The 25893-nt window shown below is 44.7% G+C and overlaps 1 long non-coding RNA gene across 2 annotated transcripts; it reads left to right on the top strand.

The window, feature by feature from the left end:
• Window positions 1-1646: 1646 nt before the first annotated feature.
• On the top strand, window positions 1647-22287 carry LOC146058825 (uncharacterized). 2 transcript variants are annotated; one of them, XR_014469978.1, is made up of 3 exons: window positions 1647-1678; window positions 16365-16455; window positions 22119-22287. It is a non-coding gene; the product is annotated as an uncharacterized LOC146058825 (long non-coding RNA). The 2 variants fall into 2 exon arrangements; XR_014469979.1 differs by lacking the exon at window positions 1647-1678 and adding an exon at window positions 16073-16207.
• The last annotated feature ends 3606 nt before the right edge of the window (window positions 22288-25893 follow it).

Below are 25893 nucleotides of genomic sequence, written 5' to 3'. Positions count from 1 at the left end.
GGGGGGGGAGTGTGTGTGTGTGTGTGTGTGTGTGGTGGTGGTGGTGTGTGGGGGGGTGGGCATAAACTGTGTTGCCCAGGGCCCCCACAAACATTAATCTGGCCCTGAATGTCAGTAACTGCCTTTTACTGTCTACACCCACTATGCAGTGGGTGGGGATATCTATGCCACCACCAGACTCCTACCATGTGGTGGCTGGAACCACAGATACCTCCTCAGGCCCAACCGCTGGCACCTGTGTACTACCTGCCAGGTTTTATGCATCGGCACGCTGCTGACACACTCCCGACTGGCGTATGTTAGTTCCCCACTGGCATCTGCTTCAGTAGATGGCAGAGCGGAGCTTGGAGACGCTGGATGCTTTACCCAGTACAGCCGGAGAATGGAACTATGTTTTGACGTATTCCTGTTAGTCGCAAGATGAAAATGGTCATCTTTAGGCAAAGGATGTTTATTTTGCTCAAAGATCTGAAACGTTCTCTTCTCCAATCTCTAGGAGGGTCAGCATACAGATGTTACAGCTTCAGATACAGGCAGATGTACAAATACCAGAGCTCACAGACCCTTTTTACATAGGCAGAAAACACACTGGCATGGTCATATCCTCCCTCTATACCTTTAGGATTTGCATATCAATCAGACCATATTACTTGCAACGCATAACTAAATCAAGATTACACACCAAAAGGATAAATCCAATTTCCTTGGAATATTTCACTTCCAGGAACTGTGGAGATCATTTGATTGTCTCCTGGACATGTTTACATAAAGAAACACAAAAGTCCGTGCATTACCAACACTTTGCACACAGGATGGCAAATACCCAGCCCACTACCGGCTGTGCAGTCGTCACTCACAGACATTCAGGAGGAAACGACAAAATTAGCATCTAATTTCCTCCTCACAGCGATTCCTTCCAGTCGTCATTACAAAATGCATTTTACAATTAAAATACATCTGTGGTACACTTCTTATATAATAACAGATTTTATACATACTCTGTGCTTCAACTCACTGCAGCGCTGCACCAAGGGTCCTGTCCCAGCACAGTGCTGCTCATATAGTTGAAAACACATTTTAAACATGTCAAGTGCCCTTGTCCAAAATGGCGCCGCGGCACAGAGGGTTAACCCTTTCAGTGCCAATGCAGCCATTACCCACATGTGCCGGGGTCTCCGGCCACATTGCCACTTTGCACGTATTTGGTGGCCATAAACATGGCCACCAAATACAAATACGAATGAATATGACATCAGAAAATACGAATCATGTGAATAAGGCAGATTAGCGAATTTGCCCTATTAATTCACGATTCATATTTTCCATGAAATACGACCGATGCCGGTTGTATACATTCGTATCCGGGAACGGCCATATTTCGGCATGACAGTAAAATTCCCTCTACAGTATGTCTTTTTTCATGGCAACTGAAACTTCATAGATGTAGCATTAAACAATATCCTGTGAGAACCGGATGGGGCTCAGGTTCTCACCATGACTTTAATCACAAGCTTATGTTACATTGTTGGTGTCACACCAGCTGCTTGTGATGTGTATGCCATGTTTATCTCAAATAGCTAAAGGTAGAATAACTCTCTGCTCTACAATATAAGAAGCTGAAATGATGGATATTGGTCACTCTTGGAAATAAAGCTTGTGCTAACTTCAACAAGGACAAGTGAGTATGGCTCATGTTCTTACTGAACTTTGTTTTTCATATTCTGGGAAATCATTTATTCTTCTATAATTATTTTATTTTACAGTAGAGACTACTTTATTGATTTAAGTAATAGTATAATGCAGTAATAATGCAGAAATTAAATAATATATAATCATTTCTAATCAAAGGGTTATGGTATAACATATAGACTGTGTCTAGACCAACCATGTTATGGTTGACCATGCTTAGTAGAACTGTCTAGTTAGATGCCTAAAGGTAGTCGACAGCGTCTAGATCGACAGTTCGTGAACGTTAGATGCAAGTGTTAGGTCTACAGGAAATATATTGACAGTCACAAGATCGAGATGAGTTTTTAATTTTTTTTGGGTGGCTATGTTGACAGACCAAGTGTCTGTTGATCACGTTCCATTCGACCTAACGCTTGTGTCTAAATTTCATTACTGTCAATCTAGACCCTTTCGACTATCTTTAGGCATCTAACTAGATGCATTAGACAAAATGTGGTCGGCCATAACGGAATGGGATCATTTGGTCTACAGCAAGTTGGTCGACAATCATTAGGTTGACACCATGAGGTTGACATGGGGATAGGTGGACATGGGTCAATGTTGACACGGTTCCTGGTCGACAAGTCATTAGGTCGACGCAAGCATTAGGTTGACATGGTCTAGGTAGACAGTCAAAAGGTCGACATTGGGTTTTTGACTGTCGACCTAGACCATGTCAACCTAATGCTTGTGTCGACTTAATGACCTGTTGACCTAAAGCCATGTCGACCTAGAACCATGTCAACCTTGACCCATGTCAATCTAGCACCCTGTCGACCTATCCCCATGCCGACCTAATGGTGCCAACCTAATGATTGTTGACCAACTTGCTGTAGATTAAATGTCCATATCCCACCATAACATGGTCAATCTAGACACCGTCGATCTGTTGACCTGATACAAAACAAAGTATGCTGGCAATATAAAATAAAATTCACTTGAATATTATGTTTAAATGTTTTCATAATAATCACAAGAGTCCAAATAAGTTTCACAGATATAAATAAATACAGTACTTCAATAGAAACAAGTGTCTGTGGCACTAGGGAATAGCTTAGTGTGTACTGGGCTGTGTAACTTCTGCCGCATCCATGCTGGAGGGTTGCCAACCTCCACAAATGACCACAAAAAGACAAATAGCACGGGGCGCTCAAGTAACACACTATATTAATCTATAAAATGTATTGAGTACACAGACAAGACAATATATTAATACACATAAAATATGAAAATGAAAAATAAATAAAAATAAAAAATATAGATAAATAAACTGAACAATGAACTATAAAAATAGATCTTAATAATAAGGGCATGTTGCTATACATAGGAATTCAGTACAATCACCCGCGTCCGGGTTTTAGTAATTAGTCCATTGGAAAATTGTTGAAATTGGGCTATAAGGAATTCCTTAGGGGATCTGCTCAGTGCTGATATAATGTTTGGCTTTAAAATAACAAGCGCATCCAGCGCTTAACAGTTACAACCAGTGTGCCCAGCAAGCTGCTGTGGATAATGTCAATAATGCAGTAGGGTGGTATACAGTATTACCGGTACTTGAGGGTCACCAATCAGCTAGATGATCGCCGTTATGATGGAGGGCCTTGGAAAGAACCCTTACAGACAGGGGCTCACGCCGCTCTCGTTGTAGAAGGTGCGGCTGCAGCTTGATGCTGCACTTGTCTCATAGACTGCTCCCTGGCTTTGGCGTCTGAGATGCCTGGCTTCAATATGTCCTGTCTGCTAGATGCTGTTTCTTTCACCGGACCCTTGCGGTGTGGCAGCACAATGGTGTGCTCTACCACAGCTCCAAGCGTGCCTTGATGTTAGCTAATCACAGGGGTCACTTGCGGTGCTGGATTAATGGGTGGTTAGCTTCCAGATGTCAGACTCCTAGGAAAACACGTTTCTCCTCTCACAGGGCAGCTTTCTCAATTCCAGAGTAGGAGTCTGGTCATTTGGCAGGCATTAAACACTTGTCTTCTCAGTTAGATCAGGTGTTGTTTTTTTATGCAATCTGTTTTTTTTTTCGGTACTTGTTTCCTAGCACGGCCACAATCGTATGGATCGTGTACCTTTAAGTTAAGGTACACGATCCATACGATGGACCCGATTTCCTTTGAAATCAGGTCCATTTGGCCGGCTAGGACAAAATATCGGGGGCATCGCGTCGGTCGGGACCGTTAACAATGGTCCCGACGCGACCGACGCGATGCCCGCGATTTCCCCATAGGCTTCAATGTTAAAAAATATTTTAACATTGAAATCGTGTCGGGAAAGGTAAAATATCGGGGGCATCGCGTCGGTCGGGACCATTAACATAGGTCCCGACGCGATGCCCCCGATTTTTACATAGGCTTCAATGTTAAAAGATTTTTTAACATTGAAATCCTGAAAAAATGTGAAAAATGTGAAATGGGCCAATATGACCCATTTCACATTTTAGATGTCCCCGTCGTCACCCCACGATAGACGCCAACCCGAAGCGTGGCGAGCGCAGCGAGCCCGCGAGGGGCGGCGGTGCGCGTCCTCCGACCTTTTCATTCCCCTACTATCCACGTCGGCGTGGAGTTGAGAATAGAATAGTGTGGCGAGCGCAGCGAGCCACCGAGCCCGAAGCGTGGCGAGCGCAGCGAGCCCCGCGAGGGGACGCGGATAGCTTCACAGGTAAACGCGTCCCCTCGCGGACCTCACAGGTGTCCGTGGCGACGCGGACACCTGTGAAGTCCGCGAAGGGACGCGTTTACCTGTGAAGGTATCCGCGTCCCCTCGCGGGGCTCGCTGCGCTCGCCACGCTTCGGGCTCGGTGGCTCGCTGCGCTCGCCACACTATTCTATTCTCAACTCCACGCCGACGTGGATAGTAGGGGAATGAAAAGGTCCGAGGACGCGCACCGCCGCCCCTCGCGGGCTCGCTGCGCTCGCCACGCTTCGGGTTGGCGTCTATCGTGGGGTGGGGTGTACGCCGTGACATTTGGGGGGGTTGGGAATATTTTACATTGAATCCAATGTAAAATCGGGTTCCAGGGACCCGATTTACATTTCATTAAAAAAAAAAAATCGGGTCCAAAATCGGTCGGTCGCGTCGATCGCATCGCATGCGACCAAATCGCATGCGATGCGATCGACCCGATTTTTCCGACACGACCACCCCGATGTAAATCGGTGTGGCCGTGCTAGGAAACAAGTACCTTTTTTTCAATAATAGATTTTTATTAGGTCTTCAGAAATAGGTACAAGGTACAAATGCATATAAACGAGTATGAGCGATACTTAAACAAGACGGTATATTAAGAGTTTGCGTCACAAGGTGATCACCCGTTATTCTGGTTGTGCAATGTCAAGGAGATATAAAGCATTTTTTATAACCCCCCTTAGAGACCTACAATTTTCAAATTTTAATATAACCATTAGTAAGTACAAACTTGAAAAGTATCAAATATATATAAAAGAGAAAGAAGAAGGGGGGGGAGGAGGAGAGAAAGAAAGGAAAGTAGACAGACACAAAAGGGAAGGATTGCAGCCGCATAGTATAAGGTATAGTAATAGCTTAGTATCTACGTCACACTAGGAGTGGCTCGTTGCAAGATATTGGCCTTTGGAAAGAGCTATCAGTGGGTTGAGGCATATATCCTGTGTGTGTGGGGCCCCTGTCGTCACCAAGCATAGCAAAGTTCTACGGTTCTCTGTATTTACACCATTTCAGCCACCTGAGGTGGATTGATGAGGCGACAGGTGAGTATTGGACGTTTGCAGTTTCGAAAAGGTAGTGGTTATGGACCTTATTTACAATATGATTGATAGATGGGATATCCGTGGATTTCCATTTATGGCCTATAGTTGCTTTTGTAGCTATTAGGATATGTCTTAAAATATATAAGTCTCCCCCACCGAGATGTTCATGATGGTGAAGTAGCGCTACCACCGGGTCTAGCTGGATACTGGTTTTAATAACTACGTTAATAAGATCAAAGATTTCTATCCACAGGGGACGGATCTTTGGACATTCCCAGAAGATGTGGAAGATCGAGCCCACCTCGCCACAGTTCCTCCAGCACAAATCTGAGACATTCGGCCATATGGCATGGAGTCTCTTGGGGGTGAAATATGTCCTATGGCAAAGTTTATAGAACATTTCTGTATGAAGCGAGCATTTGGACATTTTAAAACCCGAGTATAGGATAGAGTCCCATGTCTCCTCGCTCAGGGAAGTATTGAGGTCAAGTTCCCACTTTAATTGGGCAGGTAGTTTCCCTTGCTTAGCTGTGGATACCAGGAAGTTGTACCACCTAGAGATGCCTCCTTTGTGAGATTGGGGAGATAGCTTAGAAGTGAGTATTTTAGGTGCAGGGTTACCTACTGCGGCGCCTGTTCTAGTAGCGGAAAGCCAGTGTCGGATCTGTAGATATTTATAGAAATCGTTTTTATGTAACCCATATTTCTCCTGGAGTGAAGAGAATTGCACAAGAGATCCCTCCTGAACTAAATGGCCGAGGGAGGATATGCCCGCCGAGGACCAAGACTCTAAATTTAGATCAGGAATTAGTTTAGCGATAGAGTTAAGGGATAGCTCGGCGCTTGGCAGAGACATCTCTTTTGTCCCAGCGGTCACCTCGTTCCAAACCTCCAGGGTTGCCCTAACTGCTAGTCCCCGCTCCGGTCTACGCGGGGCAGCCCGGGCAGGGAGCCAGCAGAGGTCCACCAGTGGAATGTCCGGGGATAGGGATCGCTCTAACACCACCCAAGGCTTTGGGGCGCTTGGTTCAAACCAGTCCCTAGCCTGGCTTAACAGACAGGCCTGGTTGTATTTTTCGATATCAGGGTATCCGAGTCCCCCAAGGCACTTCGGTAAGACCGTTGTACTCCTGGCTAGTCTAGGCCTCGCCCCCTTCCAAATATATTTAGTGAATATTTTGTTGATTTTATGCATTAAAGACTTGGGAAGTCTTCTGGGAATTGCTCGGAAGAGATAGATTAATTTAGGGAGGAGAATCATTTTAGAGGCCGCCAATCTGCCCAGCCATGAGATTTCGTGGGTGAACCATTCTGTTATCAGTTTCTCAAAAGATTTGAGAAGCGGCAGAAAGTTGCATTCAATCAGATGCATGTCTCTGGTAACGGACACTCCCAAGTATTTAATTGATCGCGTTTGCCAGGCGTATCTATACCTATCCTTCATACGGGCTTCCACCTCAACTGGAATATTCATTGGGAAAGCCTCCGTCTTAGAGGTATTTAGCTTGTAGTATGAAACCGAGGAAAACTCCTCTAGCACTTTGTGTAAAGCAGGGAGAGAGCTCTCCGGGTTCTCTAGGCAGAGGAGTACGTCATCGGCAAACAAACATATCTTGTGGGTCATATCTCCTACCTTTGGGCCTTTTATTAGGCTATCTGTCCTAATCTTTTCAGCTAACGGCTCCATAGCTAAGACAAATATGAGTGGGGACAGAGGGCAGCCCTGTCTGGTGCCATTGGATATAGGGAAACTAGACGAGAGGCAACCATTGACGAACACCCTCGCTGAGGGATTGGAGTACAAGGCAAAAATGGAATTTAAAAATCTCCCCTTGATTCCGAAACGCAACAACACCTCTCTTAGATACCCCCAATGTAATCTATCGAACGCCTTTTCGGCGTCCAATGATAGTAGTAGTAGTGGGTCTTTCTGTAGTAGTAGTGGGTCTTTCTGTGGTCACATACTCCTAGAATATCAAAGACTCTACGTGTATTATCCGGGGCCTGTCTTCCCGGCACAAACCCCACCTGATCCGCCGTGACTAAAGAGGGGAGCAGAGGTGCCAGTCTATTCGCTATCAGTTTAGCATAAAGTTTCAGGTCTGTATTCAATAGGGCTATAGGGCGGTAATTCTGAACCGAAGTGGGAGACTTCCCAGGCTTCGGTATGGTGACTATACGAGCTTCAAGCAATTCTCTTGGGAAGTTTGTTGAATTAGAAGCTTCATTGAAGACTCTGGTTAGTGTTGGGCACAGCTCTGTTTTAAAACATTTATAAAAGTTGGATGGAAAACCATCCGGGCCAGGGGCTTTGTCATTTGGCAGACCATCAACTGCAGCTTCAACCTCAGCCAGCGACCATGGGGGGCATAGGGACTGACAGGCCCCGGAGTCCAACGCAGGCAGATTAATACCGTCGAGAAACGCATCTATGTCAGCCTTCAAAGGTTGAGGTGTGTGTTGGTCCTTATTGAGGTTATAGAGCGTGTTATAGTATTCCGCGAAGGTGTTCGCAATCTGGAAGGGATCTGTCACCCTGGCACCGCTGGAGTTAATCAGTAGATTTACCTTTGCCTTAGCCCTTTTTCCCCTTAATTTCCTGGCTAAAAGACGGCCCGCCTTGTTGCCGAAAACATAAAAACGTTGATTTAGTTTAGCTATGTTTTTTTGGATTTCCCGGAATGCTAGCGCGTTGACCCTATCCCTAGTTTGGGTCAGAGTCTTATAGAGGGATTTATCTGAGGGGTTGGCCTTATGAGCCGCCTCTAGTCTGGAGAGCTCTTCTTCCGCTTCCTTAACTTTTCTTGCTTCAGACCTCTTCAATCTAGCCGCTGCCTTAATTGCGGATCCCCTCACTACTGCCTTTAGAGCGCACCAATGGTTAAAGACCCCTGTCTCTTCTGGTATGTTAGTAGATAAATAAGAGGACAGAGACTCTTGGATGGCCTGCTTTGACTCTATGTGCGACAGGGCTAATCTCCCCAATTTCCAAGGGCCAGGGGGAGCTCGAAACGATCCCAGATCCCACACCAGTCGCAACGGGGCATGGTCCGACCATGTAATAGGCAGTATCTCGGCTATCAGCAGGGAAGCCAGAGTCCATTTGTCAATTAATGCTAGGTCAATTCTCGAGTACGACTGGTGGGGATGTGAGAAGAAGGTATAATCACGCTTTCCAGGGTGTTTTGCCCGCCACGCATCATAAAGGTCATATTCATTAATGGCCTGTCTAAATCTACGGGAGTGGTCTGTTAGGTGAGGGTCCTTCCGTTTAGAGGGATGGGATCTATCTAAGACTGAATCTAAGACCATGTTGAAGTCCCCCAGGATTAATATAGCACCTTAAGCGTGTTTCTGAACTGTTAGCAGAAGTTTCCTACAGTAACTGATTTGCTTAGTATTTGGGGCGTAGCATGACACTAGGGTGGTCTCGACTCCCTCTAATTTTCCAACTAATATCAGGAACCTACCCTCGGGGTCGGCATACTGGTGAGACAGTGTGTAAGCGCAGTCTGCTGATATTAGAATCGCTACTCCTGCCTTCTTGGAGGGGCCATTCGCTGTGAAACATTGCGGGTATCTATTGTTACTGAGTCTCGGGGGGGCTGTCTTGATGAAGTGTGTCTCCTGAATAGCTACAATGTGAGCCTTCATTTTATAGAAGGAGGCTAACGCTAATTTCCTCTTCTGCGGCGAGTTCAAACCTTTTACATTCATTGAAATTATGTTAACCATTGTCAATGTTTATTAAAACTGATATAGGATCACTAGATAATGCTCTCAACCGAATGGAATTAAACACGGTGACATAGAGTAGAGCTACTTGGCACACAAGCAGGGGGAGACAAGATACACTAGGGAGGAACACAGAAAGACAGAAAGATAAAGAAAAAGTGAAAATAAAAAAGGCGACTCTCCGTAGAGTCGTAGTGGGGAACCTAACTGAGGGTTCCCCAACCATAATACTAGGGGGGTAGTGGACTGGCACCCCCCGCTCATCTAAGAACATAACATACCATTATCAACTAATTACCTGTACTTTAGCTTAACATAAGTGTAACCGGCCAACTGGAGGTGAGCATATAGCTCTAAACATTTAAAGCAATAATAACAATATATATGGGCGGACCAGGCCTGCTCGTGAGATCTGTGAGTAGTTCGCTTTTAAAAACAACATAAACAGTATTTATAGTAGCAAGCGTCTGAACTGACCATGCAGGACCTGGAGCGCGTCAGTACAAAGGCATTACTCCGCCAGTGACCAGTCTTGCTGTGCCTGACCAGCAGGCGATGTCGCAGGGGACGTCTCTGACAGCCTCCATTTTGATAAAAGTTTCTCACCTTCCTCTACTGTTGAGACAGACATTGTAGATCCATCCCGTTGAATCAGAAGCCTCGTTGGGAAGCCCCAGCGATAGAGGATATTCGCCTTCCTTAACGCTGCCGTGATAGGCTGGAGGGAGCGCCTTTTAGAGAGTGTTGCTCGTGAGAGATCGCCGAAGAGCTGGAAGGAGCCCAGAGCCAATGCAGACTCAGACGAGGGCCTAGCCGCTTTCAGCAGTGCCTCCTTAACATGAAAGAAGTGCACCCTCATTAGGACATCTCTTGGTACCCCTTCAGGGGCGCTCCTTGCCTTGGGGAGTCTGTGTATCCGGTCGAGTAGAAGGTCAGCAGATGAGGCCGAAGGCAGCAACTTTCTGAAGATGTCCAGGACAAAATCGTGGAGGCTGCTGTTAGAAACATTCTCCGGGATGCCGCGAATTTTGAGGTTATTTCTGCGCGACCTGTCCTCCAGGTCCGCTAGTTTGTCTCGAAGAGCTGACACTTCCTCCTCTAAGGCAGCATGGGAATCAATCAAGTTGTTATGGGAGTCAACCATTTCCCCCATTTTGGTTTCAAGGGTGTTTGTGCGGTCTCCTAGGTCATCTATGGAATGCTGACAGGACTGGAGGGAGGTTCGGATTTCAGTAGTTACATCTTCCTTCATCTGAGTGAGAAGAAGCTTTAGGGTTCCTACTGTCAGCGCAGCATCGTCTGCGATCTGGGCCTGGCTCGGCAGCTCCTTCATATTGGCGGAAGAGGGAGGCGAGGCAGGTGGAAGCGGGTCTGAGGAGGTGTCCGAGGTAGAGGCTGGTGGAACCCCTGGCCTGGAGCTAGAGCTTTTTGGGGATGGTTTGAAAAAGGGGACCTGGGAGACAGACTTGGGGATTTTGTTCCGTTTGGGAGGCATTGGGGACGTCCCACTTAACAGAGTAGCAGAGTCTCTAAAGCAAAGAAGGCGTGAGGGCTTGATGGGAGACGTATCAGGTAGATGTATCAGTGGCGGCTGTCAGGAAAGGAAGCACAGTGACGTTATATAGATGAGCGTGGGGTGAAGCTAGAGGGCTCACTCACATGCTCCTTGTTCCATCGCCCATGTGGATCAGACCTCTGGGTCCCAGGGGAATGTTATTTGTTTGCAGATGAGACCGCGTCTGGGTGTCAAGACCTATGAGGCCTCAAAGGCCCGGAGGGCCGATCTGCTATTTGCTGACAATAATCGGCCTTTCTTTGGATAATGTAGGTGATTAACTAAAAGGTAATTCAGGCAATTTTTGTCTCCTTTCCCTGACACTGAAATATATTCTGGGGATGCAATTATTTGTTTAGGCCACTAGAGGGGGCTCCAGGATTGCTTGACTTCAGAGAAGCAGCGAATATGAGTCTTCAGGACTGGTTCATGCATCAGTGCTTTATTCACAGTTTTGAATGGGGGCTGTGGGGTGATGCAAACTGCAATGAGGGGTGTAGAGTTATCCCTGGACTTTTTAGGGAAGCTGTGCCCCAAGTACTAGGACCCTGGTCTCCCAGTAAGTTGGGTAGGGCTCAGGACAGGGGAGTACCAGGACCAATCTATATGAGGGTGACAGGGGGTCTTCTGTAGGAGAAGGTGCTGTCTTTACCTTTATCCCTTTTATAGGCTGTCACAGGGAGGATTCAGTTTGTGGTCTCAGCGCCGGATCCCTTGCTTAAAGATGGCCGCCGCTTCTGAGGGGAGTGGTCCCGGCGCGCCGTCCGTCCCGCTGATGAGCCTCACTTTTCTCAGCGGTGCTGGGCAGGGTACTACTAGCGGCTGTGTCCCCTGTGCTTGTGCTCCTGCCGCGTCCAGCCGTCTCCCGTCGCGGGCTCTCTCCCAGAGTCGCGCCGCCGGTAACGCCCGAAATCGAGGCCCCGGCTTCCGGCTTCTGAGCAGGCCGCAACCCGCGAGGTCTCACGGAGAGACCCCCGGCTCCGCAGCTCTGCCCCGCTCGCTGCCTGTAGATGGGACCTAGCTCCCTGGGTGCCCGAGGCGAGCCGGGCGGCTGTAAATGAAGTTAGAAGGGCTGAGGCTGAGGAGCTCCAAGTTTCAGCGTCCTCTCAGCTCAGCATCCAGGCCACGCCCCCATGCACTCTGTTTTTATTGAATAAAGTCACAAACCATCATTACAATGAGACAGTACAGTGTAATAGTTGAACAAAAAAATGTTAATTACCCAAGTGGTATGTTTTTTTTATCTATAGAAACGTGATGCAATTGTATGTAATTATATTCATCAGATAGAACATGAGCATTGTATAATTATCCCTCTTACAAAATGAATGCACATTGCCTGCAAAGAGAAAGAACCATCTGATGAGATTGCAGTAAAGAGGAAATCAAAGAAAAGAAAGTAAAGAGGGGGGGGGGGGGGAGGGATAGGGTTGGTGGGGAAGGGTAATGCCTTAAGACCATTATAACTCCTGAACCTGTTCTGACGAAACATAGCGGTAATAATCTGAGGATTCTTTAAAAGTGAGCCAATTGAGCCACATAGCGTTAAAGGTCTGTGCGGAATCTTTCAAAAAGGACGTTAGATCCTACATAGACATGTAAAGGTCCAATCTACGAAACCAGTGTGAGAGGGGAGGGGGTGCCACAGATCTCCAATCACAGGGAATAACTGCCCTGGCAGCATTCAACAAATGCCTAAGTAGAGAATTCTTAAATCGGGAGATGGGCATATCCATAAGACCAAGCAACCAAAATTCCCAAATCCCTATACCAGCGGGATACTATTTTATACTGGGTTTCCAGTGTCTGAATTGATGAGGAAGAAGACAAATTTAAATATTTGGTTCCATTGGTCCTCCGAGAGGTCTCGACCCAACTCCTTATGCCAAGCCTCAGTGAAGGCATGTGTCAGGTTTGGGAGGTTACTCAGACATACTTGGTAAAATTTAGAAATCAAGTGCTTAGGAAGCTCGTGGGAGAGAAATAATGACTCAAAATGGGTTGGATCCCAGCCTTGACCCCGTTTAGGGAGAGAAGAAACATAATGTCTGGTTTGATGATAGAACCAAAAAAGACCCATCTGAAGGCCAATATCTCTGTGTAAGTCTGCAAAGGAACGTAAGCCCGATTTATCCACCAGTTGAGCCAGGTAAGACACATCCACTGAGTAAAGACTGCAAAGGTTTCGCAAGTGAAACCCTGGGAGAAATTCAGGATTGTTGATTATAGGATTGAGAATTGTCACACCTGGGTCAAAAAACTGTAGATGTCTGTGCTTGTTCCAACACTGAAGTGTTGGTGTCAGGGTCGGGTGCCGTACCATAGGGGTCTTCTTAAGCCATGGAATGACACGGGGGGGGGGGGGGCGGGTGCACCCACCAAGTGACATTCAATAGCTGGCCACTGTTTGGATTGCACCGGTCTGGACATTTCTACTATTCTAGTAATATGAACAGAGTGGTAGTAGCTAAGGAAATGGAGAAGTTGTAGGCCACCTCTCTACCGGCTTTGAATAAGAGATTGTGGGAAACCCTGGGTCTACGATTTTCCCAGACGAATTTATCTACTGTACTTTGTAGTTCCTTAAAAAAAGGATGAGGGTATTGTAATTGGGAGGGTTTGGAGTAAGTACAGTATCTTAGGGAGGACATTTATCTTTATTGTGTTGATTCTACCCAACCATGACAATTTGAGAACAGACCATTTTGCAATAGAAGCTTTGAGGCTGGCAAGTGCAGGCACAAAGTTAAGCTAAAAAAGATTTGCATTATCTTTGGACAGGAAGACCCCCAAATATTTAATATGGGTTGGGTGCCAGTGGAAAGGAAAGGCCTTTTTTAAGTCCTTCAACTAAGTTTTCTGGAGCAGATACAGTATATTTAGGGCTGTAGATTTAGTGTAATTAATTTTGAAGTTAGATAGGTGCTCAAATTTCTCGAAATTCCAACATCAACAATGGAAGGGATGTAGTAGGGCTAGAGATAGATGCAAAGAGGTCATCTGCATATAGAGCTGAATCCCTCAAATTCCACCTGCCCGCACCGCCATCTTCACTCCAGTCTAGGAGCAGGGTGGGATAGGGTGCGCTGCTGTGTACTGTCTCTGCTGGGGCCTCGTGTGCTGCTGTGTACTGTGTCTCTCTTCTCTGCTCAGTGCAAAGATGACTGCTGTGTACTGTCTCTCCTCCTTTTTGCTGGGGCCTGCCTCTGCTGTATAGTTTACTGGTGATTTTTCCTGCTAGTGGAGGCATGCGAGTGTATGTGTTCTCATACACATCCCCTCACATGGTAAAGATGGGATTAGGCATTAGTGGGGCAAGTATTCAGCCGTGTGGCGGTTGGCATCTCAAGCACTTGGTAAGCTACGATGTTTGCAGCTTACCGAACCAACCTGAATTAGGGACTGTGTGCACTGGGACGTAACTGCACTAGTTTCTAATCCTCCGGAATAACTCCTATAGCTAGTGACTGCTTGAATAATTCAGTTATAGGTGTTACAAGTGCCCCTTTCAGCTTTATTAGTGTCCTCTGCACTAAGGGCCTGATTCTTGTTGGCTCGCAAAGAAGTGTTAGTTTACTGCTTTGCAAGCCTTGTAATGCTGCCGGGGTGTGTGAATGCCAACCGACAATACACTTCAAATGTCTCCGCAGCATTGCAAATGGATGTTTTGCAAAAATGACCATTTGCAGGCTTGCGTGCTGGCCAAATTCATTCAATGTTTGCTGACCATCGAATGATTTCTATTGTGTCCAATAATCTAAGTTAGTCTCTGGTGATTTAGATTAGCGGCTACCTGCTCCACGAACAAGGCGGGCAGCTGATAACTGGTGATGTTAGCTGCCTGCCCCTGGAAGGCAGGTGGCCAACCCTCTTTGCAAGGGGATGCCCAGCTTTTTCCTGGGAACACCCAGCATTTTGGTGGGTACGCTCAGGAAACACAGGGCATTCATATGCGAATGCCCCCTTCATGCCTCCTAAATGCCCCCCTTTGCAAATCCCATGAAGACTATGCAAGTCTTTGGAGGCGCCTGAATAGAAGCCCTGCACATGAACATAATCAAATATGCGCAGAGCTTCACCATCGAAATCCCTGTGCGAACGCATGGGTAAGTTTGCTAATCAGAATCACCCCCTAAATGTACTTGTATTTAACTATTTTTTTTCTTTTAAGTGAATACTGAGAAAAAATAATTATTAACATGATGTACAGTACAGTTTCCTAATCTCCTATGACCAGTCTCATTCTTTATTTTAATTATTATTATTAACAAAGCATCTGCTTTCTCCTTTCACTTGTAGAACTGCCATTTTTTTGGCCCTCTTTACCTTCTGACTTTCTCATGACCTTGTGCCTGTTCACGTCTAATTACCTTTTTAGCTTTTCTCCACTTGACAATATAATGCTTTTTGTCAATATTGTTTTGTCTTCTTTTGCTTCCTAAAATATGTTTCCAAACCTTAAAAAAATACATTTTAAGACATTTTGCCACTTACAGTGCATGCACCAAGCACTGGAATGTGGTAAATTCTGAGGATTGCATTGAATGGACAATTTATGGTGTAAAGCTGGCCATACATCTAGATTTCGATTGTCAGATTGGCCTGGTTGGAACCAAATCCTGGCAATGGATGAGAGAAAATGACAGTTGACCATTTGCTTTGAAATGCTGGAAAACTGACAAAAACTGTCATTCAGATATTACCAGGTTTTTGTTCCAACCAGCCCGATCTGACAATCGATCTGTAGATGTATGGCCACCTTTAAGGGCCCCATACATCAGCAATTAATTGTGACAATTTTCAGATATGGAGATGATTGCCACAATTTATTTTAGATGTGTGGGCTCCCCGTTTTGGCAATCCCAATCAAAATCGCTAATCGATTGCTTAATCAGATTTTTAAACATGCTTAAAAATCTGGTATTATCTGCGGATCTTTTTTATATGTGCGGGCAGCCGCATTCCCAATTCGTCTTCTTCATCTATTTACATTATGAACAGCTGAAATGACAATCGATTGGGCAATTTCCAGATATGAAGATGCAATCTTTAGATGGAAAAATCTGCCGATCACTGAAATAAATCTGTAATGTGTGGGCAAAGTCAGATAGATTGTAAAATCCATTTATCTGGCCCAAAAATCCCTGGATCTGGAAATCCATTAATTGTGATTGCTGATGTATGGGGCCCATTACTCAGTACGAAGCATAAGGGCTTTTATCAGACTTTCTCTATTAGAGGGATCCAACTTGGATCGTTCCCAGCACTGCTGGCAGCACATGGCACTCGACGCATTTGCAAGTAAGACTCCAGGACTTAAACCCGGAAGTCTTATAATCACAAGTCGCTCAACGCAAGAGATGTCTTTGATTTAGTTCATGCATACAGTGTCAGTAAATGCTGTGCAGAGGGTGGCAGGATGTATCACAAGCAAATTGCTTACTGCATCTCGCCCAGTGTATGTAAGGTTTGGTTTCTAGTAGTATTTTCTACATTTAAACCCAAAATGAAACGTCCACAAAGGAGTATTCTATCATTAAATTCATGATAAAATAACTTGTTAAGTATGTCAGCATACAAATAGTAACTGCAATGCACTTTATGTTCTTGAACAGATTCTTAGACTCTCAAGATGATGCCAAAATTGATAATACTGGTGACAGCTGTGGCGCTTGTCTGCCTTGTACAACTTGGGAAAGCAGAAAAGTAAGTCATCCAAATTACATTTCACATTTCATATTTATTTAATTATTTATTTATATATTTGTTTATAAAAATTTAATTTATTTTCATTTAAACTCAGATCATTTTGTGGATATCATACTACTACTTATTACACAACTGTAGTAATGTTAGCCATAAACAGTATTAGAACTGCTTTTTACCCTATTCCATTGACCATACATAATTTGATTTAGTCCCGGACCACCAACTTGAGACACCCCTGTAAGAGCATTGCAGCATCCCAGGGTATCTAGGCACACAGTTTGAGATTCACTGCTGTAGGATTTATTTTTGTGGTAGGTGAGGAGTGGACAGGACTGCCTTATGTTACAGAAAAGCAATAAAACACAGTGGTACATTAAAAATTGGCCCCTAACAGGTGCACATTGGCCCCCACAGGAAAACATAAAAAAACAGTTGCACCCAACATCACATTGGCTACTAACACACACACACACACACACACACACACACACACACACACACACACACACACATACTTATATTAAACCAGCTGCTGAGATAATCTCCATATAACACCAGTAACAGCAGGTACACATCACATTACATTGCCTTTAGTCCTGCCATGCTGCTGGATAAAATGTATGCTATACTGGGATAGGGGCTGGCTGGCTGTCAGACCTCTAATGTGGACAGTGGGACTCTGGCAGTGCATGGTGGGTCCATACGACATAATTTCCAGCATATACACAGGTCTTCTCTGAGGATGTTTTGCAGAAGCACAGTAATGGAGCTCAGTGCCAGTATATGTGATATTAATACTGGTCTGAGCCGCATTACTGAGCCTTTGTAAAACATTTATATAAAAGACAGCCTCTGTCATTGGATCATGGATAGGACAAATTTTGTAAGTTCCACTTGGGACCCACTGGGTCCTAGGCAGGCACCTAATGGGAAATCCAGGCCTGTTCAGTGTTAGTCAATATGCAAGCTTTCATTCATAATTTGGCTTTAACAGTATACAAGGAATATAATATATGGAGGAAATGTTACTGGAAAAACATAATTATCACTGAGACAATATGTCAGGCAACATTTCAAGTATGGATTAGAAAAAATAATATGGGAGGTAGACAAAGGGGGTGTCAGATAGAAAAGGTCAAGGTTGACAATCAATAGTTCCAAACCATATAGTTGACATACATATGTAGCCATGCTCATTATGGTTATAACATGGCAAAGGTGTGACATGTATGCTGATATGCGTGTGCACACCAGCATACAGGTGTATATTTCTCACACACCATGGCAATTTACATTACATTTGCTGCAGTCTGCCACAGCCTGGTGTGCTGAGTCCTGGCTGCAACTAGACATACCAGATGGGCATGGTTACATCTGTATATATGGTGATATGGTCAAAAAAGTCAACAATGCCAAATGGTCAATAAATGAAAAGTTTTACAGGATTCTTTCACAGTCCATCATCCATGTGGGCTATTGTAAGATACAGTAAAGAGTGCCAAAAGCAGCATCGGTCCTGGAGCATGGCAACTGAAGTGAGTCATTATAAGTGATGTTGTACACTAATTGGGGGTCCATGCACTCAGATGTCGACATTTACATATGTCCACATGTTTCTTGTGTTGCTATCCAGTGTCAATCATGTGCATGTCTATCTTTTCATGTTGACATAGATATTGTTGACCTAGACATTGTTGTCGTTTTGGGCTACACCTGGGTGAAATGGTTAAAAAAAAATGGAACATAAATCACCATTAGAATATGTCCCTCAGATTCACAGAGGATGTAATGAGAGGCAATGGGCATGGCTGTGAATTTGAAGTGACTAAAGAAAGACAAAGAACTCATTTTTTGTTCGGGGTGGATATGACTATACCTATGTAACATAGGCCCCTTAACCAACATTAATGTTAATAGCTTTACTGAGGATAAGGACAAAGCAGAACTGATATATACATTTTTCTCATCAGTGTTTAATAGGGAGGAGGCTACAGTGGAACTGTTAGGTACAACAATTGAGACAAGCCAACTTGACCTTAAAATTGAATTCCTCTGCAGATGAGATTAAAAAGAGGCTCAGCAAAATTAAAACAAACAAATTCCCATGTCCGGACGGGGTTCTAATGGAATTAAGGGAGGAATTAGCAAGCCTCTGTATTACATTTTCGTGAAATCATTTAAATCCAGTAAGGTACCTAAGGACTGGAGAATAGCAGAGGTAGTACCATTATTCAAAAAAGGGATGACCCAGCAAATTATAGACATGTGAGCTTAACATCAATAGTGGGCAAACTATTCAAGTGAATATTAAGGGAATATTAAGGGATGGTATCCTAAACCATTTGGAATTGCACAGTATAATCAGTATTACCCAACATGGGTTTGTAAAAAAACGCTTGTGCCAAACATATCTACCGTGTTTCCCCGATAATTAGACCTACCCCGATAATAAGCCCTACCCCAGATTTTGGACGCTGGTCCAAAATAAGCCCTCCCCCGAAATTAAGCCCTATCATTTTCCCCATGTAATTTGATGTACTCCATATGTGTAGCCCCCGCTCAGCCCCCGCTGACTCCCGCTGACCCCCGCTGACCCCCGCTGCCCTCCGCTGCCCTCCGCTCACCTCCTCTCACTCACAGAGTTTTCTTGTGTAGCCACTCCTCATGCAGCAATCCTTCCAGCCTGCACCTCCCCTCCTGGTTCTTGTACCGTGTTTCCCCGATAATAAGACACTGTCTTATTTTTTTTTTTCCTCAAAAAAGACCATAGGTCTTATTTTCGGGGGAGGGCTTATTTTAATAGATGCTCCATGTTACATGCCCCACTGTGCCTTTACAAAATGCCCCACTGCGCCTTTACAAAATGCCCCAGGAAGGGGGGCGTGACCACGGCAGAGCGGGTGTAGGGAAGCGTGGTATGGGAGCTCCCTGGAATACATCCTGATAAAAAAAAAGCAAATGCCCTAGCCGGAGAGTGTTGGAGGGAGCCAAAGGCTGAGAATACTTGCCGTTTGATGCTCGGAGAGTGCAGGACTGAGCTGGGCTGTTTTATCGTGTGGCTGGCAGCTTGGCTGGCGGCAGTGCAAGCCGGCTGACGGAGTGAGGACGCGGGGCGCACAGCAGTGACGTGCGGCAGCCACGTGCTGTCCAGATAGTGGAGAAGCCGGAGAGGCGCTACGGGAGGGGAGCTGAGCGGCTGTACGGGACCTTGAACTTCATCTACAAGAACCAGGAGGGGAGGTGCAGGCTGGAAGGATTGCTGCATGAGGAGTGGCTACACAAGAAAACTCTGTGAGTGAGAGGAGGTGAGCGGAGGGCAGCGGAGGGCAGCGGGGGTCAGCGGGGGTCAGCGGGAGTCAGCGGGGGCTGAGCGGGGGCTACACATATGGAGTACATCAAATTACATGGGGAAAATGATAGGGCTTAATTTCGGGGGAGGGCTTATTTTGGACCAGCGTCCAAAATCTGGGGTAGGGCTTATTATCGGGGTAGGTCTAATAATCGGGGAAACACGGTAGATGAAGTTCAAGGTCCCGTACAGCCGCTCAGCTCCCCTCCCGTAGCGCCTCTCCGGCTTCTCCATATCTGGACAGCACGTGGCTGCCGCACGTCACTGCTGTGCGCCCCGCGTCCTCACTCCATCAGCCGGCTTGCACTGCCGCCAGCCAAGCTGCCAGCCACACGATAAAACAGCCCAGCTCAGTCCTGCACTCTCCGAGCATCAAACGGCAAGTATTCTCAGCCTTTGGCTCCCTCCAACACTCTCCGGCTAGGGCATTTGCTTTTTTTTTATCAGGATGTATTCCAGGGAGCTCCCATACCACGCTTCCCTACACCTGCTCTGCCGTGGTCACGCCCCCCTTCCTGGGGCATTTTGTAAAGGCGCAGTGGGGCATTTTGTAAAGGCACAGTGGGGCATGTAACATGGAGCATCTATTAAAATAAGCCCTCCCCCAAAAATAAGACCTATGGTCTTTTTTGAGGAAAAAAAAAAAATAAGACAGTGTCTTATTATCGGGGAAACACGGTAATTAGCTTCTATGAGAAAGTTAGCAACAATGTAGACAGTGGAAATGCTGTAGACGTGGTCTTCCTGGATTATGCCAAGGCTTTTGACACTGTATAACATAAGAGGCTAATAAATAAATTAGAGGGACTGGGCCTTGGGGAAAAAATTGTAGAGGGGTAGGAAACTGGCTGCTGGATAGTGAACAGAGAGTGGTTGTAAATAGTGGTTTCAGATATGATACCTGTACTAAGAGGAGTGCCACAGGGTTCAGTGCTAGGCCCACTTTTATTTAACATATTCATTAATGATATTAGGGTGGGTATACTCAGTAATGTTTCAATCTTTACTGATGACACAAAACTGAGCAGGGTAATTAGAACAGACATAGATGTATCTATGCTTCAGAGTGATGTAAATAAACTTGATGAGTGGGCAAAAAAGTGGAAAATGAGGTTCAATGTGGATAAATGCAAGGCTATAAATCTCAGAAGACATAACCAGTGTGCTAATTATAACCTAAATGGAGTGGCATTGGGTAAATCAGAATCGGAAAAGCATCTAGGAGTTCAAATAGACAACGAACTGGGGTGCTCAGTGTCACGTAGCTACTAAAACGGCTAAGAGGATACTAGCCTGTATGGTGTCTAGGGATGCAAAGGTAATTATGCCACTTTATAAAGCATTGGTCAGACCACGCCTAGAATATTGAGTACAATTTTGGTCCCCTTACCACAAAAAAGACATGGAACTGGAAAAAGTCCAAAGATGAGTAACAAAGCTAATGAAAGGGTTAGATAAATTGAATTATAACGACAGATTGGACAATTTGGGATTGTTTACCCTAGAAAAAAGATGTTTAAGGGGGGACATGCATAACATGTACACATATATCAGGGGCCAATATAATTAACTGTCAGACACCCTCTTTGTTTTGAGGAAGGTCTTTAGGACATGTGGGCATGAGTTTAGACTAGAGGAAAGAAGATTTACAGTCAGGGCAGTAAAATTGTGGAACTCTCTTCCTGGGAAAGTGATGTCAGCAAAGGCAAATATTCTTTTAAAATAATGTTAGCCAATTATCTATAGGGCAAAAACATCATGGGGTACACATAACAATTAAAAGCTGTATATAATTAAATCAGATTTCAGTTATTTAATTGATGAAGTAAATAGATTATGCACTTTAATAACTAAGGTTGACCTTGATTGACGCAAGTCTTTATTCAGCCTTAACTACTACCTGTATGTAACTATGTAACTATATGTACTGTCGTGCTGTTCTACTAGGATGGCTCACTGCTTATTATCAAATTTGTAACTTTAAAAGGCAAAAGGGGGTATTCAGTGTGTGACAATATTTCCAATATTTGTAAATATTGGTACATACCTATTAGATGCTGCCATTTCCATCCACATTGCAGCCATGCAGATTCTACTTTTTGAAAAATTTGAATCTGCATTGTGAAAAACGGATGCTAGATTGTCAAATCCTGTTCTTGACAATTTGTGACCATTTTCAAAAGTCCGTGGCTGCTCCGACTGTCGGAAAGTTTCAGTTATAACATATAGTGCCTGTTCACTAAATTATGGTTTACATTTTGATTTACTGTTATTGTAGTTGCTGACATTACCATTTTTCTTCTTGGTGTAGGGAGGATGAAAGCAACCATGAGACTCAAGAAAGGGAGACACAGCAGGACCTTGCTGCCAATGGAGAAATAAGAGATGAGAGGGGATTAAATGAGTATTTTAATTTTCTTAAAAGTATTAAAAGTAAAATTGGTTAAACAAAATCTCCCATTTTTATTAATGATATACATACATTTGTATATGATTGTTCTATAACATACCAGGAAACATAATTTCTGTCTGATAATTTGATCTATTAAACATGAGCATATCTAACGCAGCATTGTGTGGTTTTCTTTTTTTCTATTTTATTTTATTGTATTGAGGCATCAAAATACAGCTTTACAGTGAGAATAAAAACAATAAGTCAAATATTAAGTGGGTACATATCTTTTGAAGTTATACGATTTTTACACCGATATCTGTTATTTCATTTGCTGGATGCATACATGCTGGTCATTAGGACCAAGGGAATTCTCTGTAATCCAGTCTGATGTACTGTCATGTACATGTGACTATATCTATCTGTAGATCCTATTTGCGTACTTTGCACATGCCTCCCAACACGACCCTCTCCAGGAGGGACAGAATGCTCTCTTTCTGGACTTCCCTCTTAATTTCTGATTACCATAACCTGTGTTCAAAAACTATTCTTAGCAATGGACCTGTTCAAAACAGGTGATGGCAATCGTAAATTAAGATGGAAGTCCAGGAAAAGAGCATTCTGTCCCTACTGGAGAGGGTCATGCTGGGAGGTATGTTTTGAGAGACTTTGTGGAAGTGACATAGCAGGAGACAGATCTCTCCTGCTTGCGAGATCCCAGTGATCAGGGCTGTCGAGAAGGGGGGGGGGGGGCAGTTTAGGGGGGTGAAAACACACGTTAAAGTATAGGGGGAGTGTTATTGTCACCCCCCCGGTAGCAGCACACACGTACAGCATGTGTTGTGCTGACAGCAGGCTCAGCATGAGTGTCTCACTGACAGAGTGAGGTAGGTATATGCTGCAGCTGCTGGGGGGGGGGAGACAAAATAACACTCCCCCTATACTTTAAAGTGTGTTTTCACCCCCTAAACATTTTGGGGGCATGGCCTAATAGCGTGAAGGGCTCATGCCTCCCTCAATTAGGCCACACCCAAATTTTGTTACAGGGCCCAGCATACCTCTTGGCTGCCCTGCCATTGATTACCTGCATGAAGCTGTTTCTGTTATGGTTGCTGCCTGGGCGCTGGATGAAACTACTGGAGGCAGGGAGCTGGAGGTCAGGCGTGAGCCCATAGCCGGGACCGCTAGTTAGAATTGCCACAGCGAACCCTACACTGACTATATTGAGTACCCCGGGCAGATGACAAACCTCTGCGGGAACTAGTCTTCACCTGTGGCCGCCGCGTCCGAAGGAGCGAGTTAGGCCTGCTCCAACCTCGATGCAGCTAGGTATTATGGATGGACAAAAGGTGAGCGATCGTCAGGGGTAACTCAAGAGGATATTCTAACTAACGGGCCTAACTGAAAGATGCCCCTATCTGCCGGCACCTGGCCAATGACGGGAATGCGACCCAGTCGCAAGCACAAGAGACAGAGTACAGGGAATCTCCACACAAGAAGGAGACAATGCTAGAGGCGAATCCCCAAAACAAAACCAGAACTGAACGGGGGAGGCCCTGCCTATTAAATGCATAGAAAGGGCAAGCAAAAGGAAATGAAGATAAATAACTGGTAACTACCAGAGGGAGGAAATGGGCTTGGCCCACAGCGGGGCGCAGTCCTGAATCCCAAACAAACTAAACAACGGGCTGAATGGCCCAATAACTAAAAGAGCTTGGCAGCTCTCCAAAAGAACAAAATGGAAAATAACCAGGCTCCACAGGAGCACTTTCGTGAATCAAAATGGTAATAACCAGTAAGACTGGACCGGGCACAGGAACTGAAAACTGTGTGATGGCACACCAACCAAAAGGCCAGACACTGATGCCAGGACTGGGACAGGAAGCTATTATTGGCAGAGTATTGCAGGAGAGCCTGCCCTATAAAGAGCTCAAGTGATTAATTACACCTGATGGAGATCCAGGCAGATCACAAGCTTGTGCTTAACAAGCTCATTACCTCGCAGACTAGTGAATAATTAGCTCCCAGAATATTGAGCTGATATGGCACAGACCTACCACTGGAGGCCCCCAGTGAGTCAAATGCCAAACACAAACTGAACAGAAAACAAAACAGACAACCATTCAACCTGGTTCCTGACAGTTTCAGCATGCTTCACCACTACCTACAAGTAGCATAAACTATTTGGTAAACTATACTTATCTCCAGAACCATACTTATCTCAAAGCTTTGATCCATAAGAACCAGTGTCCATCACAGTGAGCAAACAGTCAGGGCCGCTGAGAGGGGGGAGCGGGTACAGTTTACCAGGGCCTGAGGCTGTCAGGGGGGCCTGGGTCCGGACAATCACACACACCTTTTTTTTAGTTTGGCCAGCGGCGGATGCACGGGGGCGACAGTGCGCTGGGTCGAGAGCAGGGTCAGCGGTGGCGCTCCGGCTGCATGAGATCAGAGCAGCCAGCAGTCAGTCAACCCACCTGCGGACTCAGAGTGCAGAGCTCTGCAGACAATCACGCGAGAGAATGACATCCTCTAATGACTCTCTGTGTCTGCAGCTGCAGCAGCCAGCTCCAGGACCGGATGCACATAGTGAGGAGGAAGGGCAGGAGCTCATGGAGGCTGAGGCTGAGCTGAGCCATGAAAAACAGCAGCTGCCTGATGTGAGTACAATTTAGGAACTTGTTTTATATTATATATATATCTATATCTATATCAGTGATTTTCAACCTTTTTACCTTGCGGCACACTAAATAAGACTTTAAAATTGCCAAGGCACACCATGAGATCCCCACAGGGCAAAATACATTGACCCTCACAGGAAAAAAACAAACCTATTGGCCCCCACATTAAAAACAATCCCACTGGTCCCCACAGGTAACAAAAATAAAACACATTGGCCCTTTACATGAAAAGAAGAGACCAGTAAATAACATTTGAACTGATGGTGACTGTAAACTGGTTTCGGCATCTCTAGATGTGGGGGCACACTTGAGAACAGCTCAAGGCACACTAGTGTGCCACGGCACACTGGTTGAAAAACACTGATCTATATGTCTATATATATATATATATATATATATATATATGTCTATATATATATATATATATATATATATATATATATATTTTATATATATATATATATATATCATATTAAATCTACTGTGTATATATATATATATATATATATATATTTCAAAACATAGCTCTAAGACACCGGCGCATAAGACTACCCAAATGTTTGCATAGCGGTTAGTGTTGGGAAAGTTTTATTTCCTCAGAAAACTTTATCTTTTAGATTAAAAACCCTTAGGACTTTTTAAATATACAGGTGGCAGCCTAATTCCCTTATAAGCCGACTTGGTTAATTGGGTAGATTTTTGTAGGAAGTGAGAAGAGAAAACAGGCGTCCAACCTTACTTATATACAATATCACCACAGATATATGATAAATTTTATATATATATTAAAAAATTATTAAAAAAAAGGCATATAAAATATACATGGTTATACGAGGTGAGGAACACAAAAATGGGACAGAGGATGAAAGTGGGATAAATTGATGCACAATTTGACATGAAAAAGTTTTTCTTTCAATGTTAAAAATTCATTTAGTGTACTTAGCTCACTAAGGAGGTTATTCTGGTTGGTGCGTACATTTCCGAAATCTTTCGGAGCGGTCCGCACGCCACGC

The sequence above is a fragment of the Crinia signifera genome, chromosome 2 (assembly GCF_055691185.1).
Source record: "Crinia signifera chromosome 2, ASM5569118v1, whole genome shotgun sequence".
NCBI classification, from domain to species: domain Eukaryota; kingdom Metazoa; phylum Chordata; class Amphibia; order Anura; family Myobatrachidae; genus Crinia; species Crinia signifera.
The sequence above is the reverse complement of the archived record's forward strand: the minus strand, read 5'-3'. Positions and strand labels throughout refer to the sequence as shown.